This window comes from Giraffa tippelskirchi, chromosome 1, assembly GCF_054371585.1.
Source record: "Giraffa tippelskirchi isolate mGirTip1 chromosome 1, T2T-mGirTip1v1.2.pri, whole genome shotgun sequence".
Classification (NCBI taxonomy): domain Eukaryota; kingdom Metazoa; phylum Chordata; class Mammalia; order Artiodactyla; family Giraffidae; genus Giraffa; species Giraffa tippelskirchi.
This window is the reverse complement of record NC_137275.1, coordinates 67,171,524-67,179,270: the sequence shown is the minus strand read 5'-3', so window position 1 is coordinate 67,179,270 and position 7,747 is coordinate 67,171,524. Positions and strand designations below refer to the sequence as shown.

Here is a 7,747-nt window from a genome sequence, read left to right as displayed (position 1 = left end):
CTCAAACTCATGTCCACCACGCTGGTGATGCCATCCAAGCATCTCATCCTCTGTCATCCCCTTCTCCTCCCACCTTCTATCTCTCCCAGCATCAGGGTCTTTTCCAATGAGTCAGTTCTTCATATCAGGTGGCCAAAGTATTGGAGTTTGAGCTTCAGCATCATTAACTTCCCTAAAACATCAATCCACAAATATCTATGCTGCTATCTTGAGAACTAGAATTCTATGTACATCTCTCTTTACGTAGTGAGTATTTTTTGTATGCATGCTCACTTGTGTCCGATGCTTTGTGACCCTATGGACTATAGCCCTCCAGGCCCCTCTGCCATGGAATTCTTGAGGCAAGAACACTGAAGTGGGTTGTCATTGCCTCCTTCAGGGGATCTTTCTGACCCAAGGATCGAACCCGTGTCTCCTGTATTGGCAGGCAGATTCTTTACCACTGAGACACTACATGGGAAGCACACATAGTGAGTATGGAGGAAAACAAATTGTGACTGAGGCAGACTCCTCCATTAACTTGCCTTTCCATTTCAATAATCTGTTACTATTGAAATAAATTGTGGGAAAAATTAACAAAGTCTAACTGAAAAAGGTGACTTAAATCCACACATTTGCCAATGGCTCGTAACTTTCTAATCAAATATAACAACACGTTAGGTAGTATCAAACAGCAATAAAACAAATGTCAGTAGAAGACAATTCTTTGCCTTTTTCCCTCTATGAGATTTGAAGCTTCATGAAGGTAAATTCCTCATGTGTTTAGCTTCCCTATGGCATTAATTGAAATGCCTTAGACTAGCATCCTCCAAAGAGCATCTGTAGACCCTCACAGAACCTAACGTTATTGGTGTTGGATTGGTTAATGGTCTCTGGAGTCATGCATGTGTCTGGGAAATGCTGAGTTGAATAACCTTAATCAGGTTTTGCGTTTGGTGGTAATTTTCTAATGACAAGCCTTGGTACAGTCCCTCTCAGAAAGCAGCAGCCATGCTAGGAGAAGCCCCAGACGCATGGAGAAACCATGTGCAGAAACTAAAGAGTCAACAGCCCCACCTGAGTTCTAGAACCCAGAAGTCAATGCCTCCTTTGTGCGTTTCCAGGAGGTACCCAGAAATGTTTCATTCTGGAAACCTCTCTCCAGACTCCTGTTACTCAGAACATTTCAAAGGGAAGGAGGAGCTGACTTCTATTCAGTAAGTAGCTTTGGGGTAGCAACTCCTGTTTCCTTAGTGCTTTACAACTAACTTCTCAGATCACTGGGCTAGGAGTTAGATTGAGCAGATATCGTTAACCTTATTTTTTAATAGACTTCAATTTTTACAGCTGGTTTAGATTCACAGCAACATTGAGCAGAGAAATCCTATATACTCCCTATCTCTACATGCTTACACATGACACCCCTTACTCCAAGATCAACGGAGTGGAAACTTCATTACATTAGATGAACTGACACTGATATATCATAACCACTCAAAGTCCATAGTTTACATTAGGGTTCACCCTTAATATTGTGTACACTGGCATGTACCTACCATTGTAATAGCATACAGAATAATTCCCAGGCCTAAAAATCCTCTGTGCTTCATCTGCTCACTCTCCTCTAACCCTGGCAACCACCCGTCTTTTTACTGTCTCCATGGTTTTGCCTTTTCCTGAATGTCATATAGTTGGAATCATACAGTATGTACACTTTCCACATTGGCTTCTTTCATATAGCAAAATCACTTACTATTCCTCCATGTCTTTTCATAGCTTGATGGCTCAATTCTTTTCAGCACTAAATAATATTCTATTGCCTGGATGTACCACAGTTTATTTACCCATTCACCAAGTGAAGGGCATCTTGGTTGCTTCCAAGTTTGGGAAACTATGAATAAAGCTGCTATAAACATCATGTACAGGGTTTTTTGTTGTGTAGGTGTAGATATAAGTTTTCAAATCATTTGAGAAAATACCAAAAACCATGACTTGCTAGATTGTATGGTAAGAATATATTGTGTAAGAACCTGCCAAACTGTCTTCTTAAATGACTGTACCATTCTGCATTCTCACCAGCAATGAGTGAGAGTTCTTGTTGCCCCACATCTTCTCAGTGCATGTTTAATTGCTCGGTCATGTCCAACTCTTTGAGACTCCATGGACCGTGTACCCTGCCAGGCTTCTCCGTCCATGGCATTTTCCAGACAAGAATACCAGTGTGGGTAGTCATTCCCTTCTCCAGGGGATCTTCCAGCCCAGAGAGCGAACCCACATCTCATGAACTGGTAGGTGGATTCTTTACCATCTGAGCCACCCGGGAAGCCCATATCCTCTCTAGCAGGTGGTATCATTTAACCTGATTTTTTTTTTAATGAAGAAACTGAGTCTGGACTCCAAATGAAGTGACTGGAACCAAGCACAATACAATCCTTGTGCTTTTTCTAATCCATTAGAGCAGGAGTCTAAATGCTAACCCCCAGAGCCAAATCCCACCCACCATCTGTTACTCCACAGCCTGTGAGCTAAGAATTGTTTTCACATTTTCAAATAATTAGAGAAAAAGAAATAGAAAAAGAAGAATACCATGATCTGTGAAAATTATACTGAATTCTAATTTCAGTGTCTATTTAATAAAGCTTTATTGATACACAGTCACACCTGTTGTTTTTCCATTATCGGTGGCTGCTTTTGCACCTTGCCAGCAGAGTCAAGTAGTTGCCAGAGAGAAAGAATGGCCTGCAGAGCCTAAAATATTTACTAGCTGGCCTTTTACAGAAAAAAAATTGCCAACCTCTGCCCAGAAGAATCAGACCCAATTAGAAGTATCATCTCTCTTAAGATAATCAGGCTTTGTAAAGGTTTTCTATCAACAAACTCAAAAATTTATTCAAAAATAGTATCTATATGCAGCTCTCCTCCCTATAGAACTCCCCTTGCTACTTCTTCCAGACCTTTCAGCATTGTTTGGGCGGTGATGCTACAAGTAGAAAGTATTGAATTTTGACTGCCAACAGTAAGGTGCACCATCTCTAAGGTTTAGACTCTTTTCCCCTTCAAGGGAGCAACATCCTGCCTGCCTTCATTTTTTTTTTTTTTTGCCTTAAGGTTTGTTTACACTCAGCAGGAGGAAAGGTAAGGAGATAAAAGCAATGCAGAATGAATAAAGGAAGACAAGGCTATAGCAAAACACAGAAAAGGCAAGATTAGAAGAACGAGCCCCAGGGAAGAAAGTTTACAAGTTAGCACTGAGTGGATGGAAAGGGAGATTACACCTGGAACACAGTGGCCAGAAGGAAGAATCACTGGAGACAAAATCGCCACAGGCAAAGGTTATTTCAAATCCACAAATCTCCCAATGCGTGGATCAAGTCGCTGAAATAATGAATTTAATTCGGGCGATTAGCTGCTCTAGTCAGCTGGGAGCCCCACTGGTGGTTCAACCCAGACCCTGGCTGGGGGGTCAGTTAAAACAGGGGGCCACGGGGAGGGGAAAGACGGTTCGCATTCGCAATTCCTTCTTTCTGCCGCTCACCTCCCAGCCCGAGAGGAGGAGAGAAAGGGCGCAGGGGCAGTGACCACCTGGAAACACCCCTGACCCTTTAGCACTTTAGGCTCTTGAAAGGCAGGAAAGATGGGCTTTTTTTTTTTGCATCCTCCAAAGCAATCTTTTGAATAATAGAGAATGGCCAATTATTGAACGTTTACTATAAGCCAGGCCTCAAATTGAATCCTTTCTTTGTATTAACTTCTTTAATCCTTGTAACAACCCTTTAAGCTAAGTAATATTCTGGAGACTGAAGAGGTTTAGAGATGTCAAATGACAAGGCTGGGAAGAAGCTGGGATTCGAACCTACAGTGGTTTTATCAGCCTCCAAAGGCCACACTCAAAAAGCTCTGTGAGGACTTCCCTGGCAGTTCATGAGACTCTGCACTTACAATGCAGGGGTGAGCGTTCAATCCCTGGTTGCTGAACTAAGACCCCATATGCTGCACGCTGCCATCAAAAACTAAAAAATTAAAACCTCCATGAAGCACTGACTCCCAGTGAACTAGAAACATGATCTTAAGGCTCTAAATGAAACATATGCTGAGCCAATGCAAACTGTGTTCCTTCTGGCCATGAAATATACTTATGTGTACTAAATTATGGTCATTTTATTTATAAACACATATCTGAAATCCTGTACCTTACAAAGTGATTTCCTGTACATTCATCTGCTGAAAAACGAGTAGGAACTGGAGAGAACCCTGAGAGCCTTTAATCAATATCTTTTCTCCCCCTTCTATTTCCTCCTTCCAGATCAGTAGGAAAATATACACCCAGCCACCTAGCAGATAAGGATAGAGGATAAACTATCATCTGTATCACTGTACCTCTGGGTGTGTCCAGGAGAGGCTCAGTGTAAGCCAGTTGTCCCTCTTTCATGCTCAAGTGTCCCCATTTGGGTTATCAATTATATATTCACCCTACCTCAGGGATCCTCAACCTGAGTTATGCAATTGGATTACCTGAGATTATTTTAAAATATTGAGTCCTGACTCGAACCATGAAGGTTCTGATTTATTTGCAGTGAGGCACTGGCATAGGTACTTTTTAAAAGTTCTCTTGTGTTTCAGATATGTAACTACAGCTGAAAAGTACTGTACCAGCTCTAAGCCAACATTTTGGGTGTAACTTTGAGAAAAACTCCTTTAAAATATTTAAAAGGAGCTTACTCAGCTAGGAAAAGGTGGCCTTGGTCCCTTTCTCCTCCTTGCTGGGAATGTTGATAAGAAAGCTGGAACTCAAGCAGCCATTTTGGTCTCTGAGGCTAACTTGGAAATGAAAACCACACACCAAGAGGGAAAACAGAGAGCAGAAGCTGGAGTCATTGACAGTTAGAGAACATGAAAATATTTTTTCAAGCCACCATACCAAATGTCTGTGACCAAAAGCCAAATGTAACTCTTAAGTAATACAGTAGGCATCACTATGTCACAAATGAGAAAATTTGCTCAGGGTCACACAGTTTACAAGTAACAGAAGTCAAGTGTAATGTCTTCAATCCTATGACCTTTCTGCTAAAAGGAATGGAGCAGAGTTTATTTTAGGGTCAGAGAAAAGGGTTCTCACTTTCAAAAGTGTGTCTATCCAGACAACTCTACTGACATTCTGATCACTTATTTTTGAATCCCAATCATATGTCTTTCCAGAACAGTGACCAAGGAGAAGATTTGATAAGTAGCAGCTAAAAGTCAAACACAGCTGAGCAACTGAGCATACACACACACACACACACACACACACACACACACACACACAGAGTTTGTTTTGCTTTAAAAACAGCAAGCCCTTAAAATTTGTTTTGTACTGTGGCTATACTTCTGATAAATGTATGTAAAATTTTTTAAACCCCAAACTCTTTAATTTATTTATTCAACAAATACTTTCTGAGAACCTACCATAAAGGAGACACTAATTTTATAGGAAAAGGGTTTGAGAAAGTGTTTGCAGGGTTTAGAGGAAGACACGTGTTCTTCCCCATGAGGAGCTGAAAATCCAAGTAGGACATAAGATGTACATGAATAGCTACAGTGGCTGCTTAGCATTGCCCACAAGCGTTGTGGTCAAAGAAGGACAGGATCACCTATGACTCAAGGAACCAGGGAAGCCTTCATGGAAGAGATGGCATTCATCTTTTTAAGATCTCAAGAGGCCGATAGGAACAGGAACTTCAGGTCCAGGAATTGGCCCAATCAAGGCTCAAAGTCAGTTATTAGGTAAGTGTGTTAACAAGGAGTCCAATTGGACTGAAACACAATGTCCATATGAGAGAAAGAGGTTAGATGAGGCTAGGAAGGTAGTTTAGGGTCAAATTACACCAAGTCTTGAAGGCCAGGCTAACAGTTTTGGAATCTATTCAGTAGATAGTGCAGGTCAGAGCAGTGACCTCAGTAGACTCATGCACCAAGCCCAGGCAGGATGAATTATCCAGGGAGAGAAGAAAGGCCGGGGGACCATGTAAGAGGCCACGGTCACAGTCCGGGCAAGAGGTAATATGCCTCAGAATCAGGGCAGAAGGAGTGGGAATGCGGAGAGAGGCTGAGTGCCAGAAATAGGACTGGTTAGACTTGGCAGGATGTGGGAGGTTAGACAAAGGCAAGGGAGGAATCAAGGTTCCAGCCTGGGGAAACGAGTGGCTTTCATTAGAAGTGTGGGGTCCAGGGATACAAAGTTCTAACAGTGGGTAGGAAGTCTAGGACTGGCCTTTGGGAGATACATCATGAGAGAAGCTTCAGATTTGGGAATCATTTGTCTAGAGTGGCAGATGAAGCCATTAAAACTGGGAAATAGTAGAAAAGAAATGTGAAGATAGAAACTCGAGTAATATCAATTCTTGTCAGACAGAGGGATAAAGGAAAGAAGAGTGGAAGGGAGGGGAAGGGAACAGAAGGGAAGGGAAGGGAGAGAGAAAAGAAGGAACGGAGGGAAGGGGGGAGGGAGACAGAAGAACAGAGAAGAAGGAAAGAAACTCAGGGAATACAACATAATAGAAGAAAACGAAGAAAGGACTTAAAGAATTGTATTAACAGTGTTAAAGCAATAAAGTAATGTTATCGGTATGTTTTTAATTTGACTTTCTCCTTCTGGGGGTAGCGTAGCCCTGATGCTGAATGATCCCCAGCACCAGCCATATTCCTCCCTTTTCACAGGAGGGTGTAGACATCGCCACTGGACAAGTCCAGCAGCTTCCACTGATGTAACAAGGAAACAGGTCCTCCTAGGCAGGGACCTAAAATCCAGGAAATCTGGTCCTGGTTCTGCCTGGTTCTGCCTCTCAGATAAATTTCATAACCTCTCTTGTCTCTGTAGATTCATTTATGAAATGATCGGTCAAGATCAATTGCACAAAGATATATATATATATTTATATATATATGGTCAAGGGTGTTCACTGTAGTATTGCTTCGTTACAGTAAAAATTTGGAAGCAACCCAAATGTCCAACCATAAGAGGTTGGTAAAATACATTATGGTCTGTTCATACAGCAGATCGCTTTGTAGCCATTAAAAGTGATGATATAGAAATAATTTATTGACACATAAAGATGTGTACCATATTAAACTTCAAAAGAAATTATGAGACTGCTCTTTTTTAAAAAACATATATGCATAGAAAAAAGGATAGATGACATGCTTGTCTCTATCTCTAAAGTACAGAAATGCTGGATGATTTTCACTGGATTTCATTTTGCTTATCTGTGTTTTCTAAGTTTTGTAGAACAAGTGTTTATTGTTTTTTAAAAGATATTTTTAAATGAAATTGCTTCTATATAGTTATAACACTACCCCTCTCCCTCAGATTACTTGTTTGAAGTTTTCTGTAGAAATGCTTACTCATACACACATAATAAAAAATAACAGGAATGTTATTCCTTATATATGATTTTAATTCATAAAAACTCATGTGGCCATCCATGGAGTATGAGGCTGCAGTAAAGATCCTCTGGTCTCAAGTAGAAAATCTGAACTCAAGAAGTTTGCTTATCCCCAGGGATCTAGCTTCTCCTTTCAGTAAAATTCTATGATACTTCCTACCCTAGTGAGGCTTCCCTGGTGGCTCAATTGGTAAAAAATTGGCTTGTAATACAGGAGACGTGGGTTCGCTCCCTGGGTCAGGAAGATGCCCTGGAGAAGGGAATGCCAACCCACTCCAGTATTCTTGCCTGGATAATTCCATGGACAGAGGAGCCTGGTGGGTTACAGTCCCATGGAGTCACAAGAG

The 7,747-nt window shown here is 41.3% G+C and overlaps 1 long non-coding RNA gene across 1 annotated transcript; it reads left to right on the top strand.

Moving 5' to 3' along the window:
* The first annotated feature begins 1,090 nt into the window (after positions 1–1,090).
* On the top strand, positions 1,091–6,583 carry LOC145527272 (uncharacterized). Its single transcript, XR_014069650.1, has 2 exons — positions 1,091–1,196; positions 3,088–6,583. It is a non-coding gene; the product is annotated as an uncharacterized LOC145527272 (long non-coding RNA).
* Positions 6,584–7,747: the final 1,164 nt, after the last annotated feature.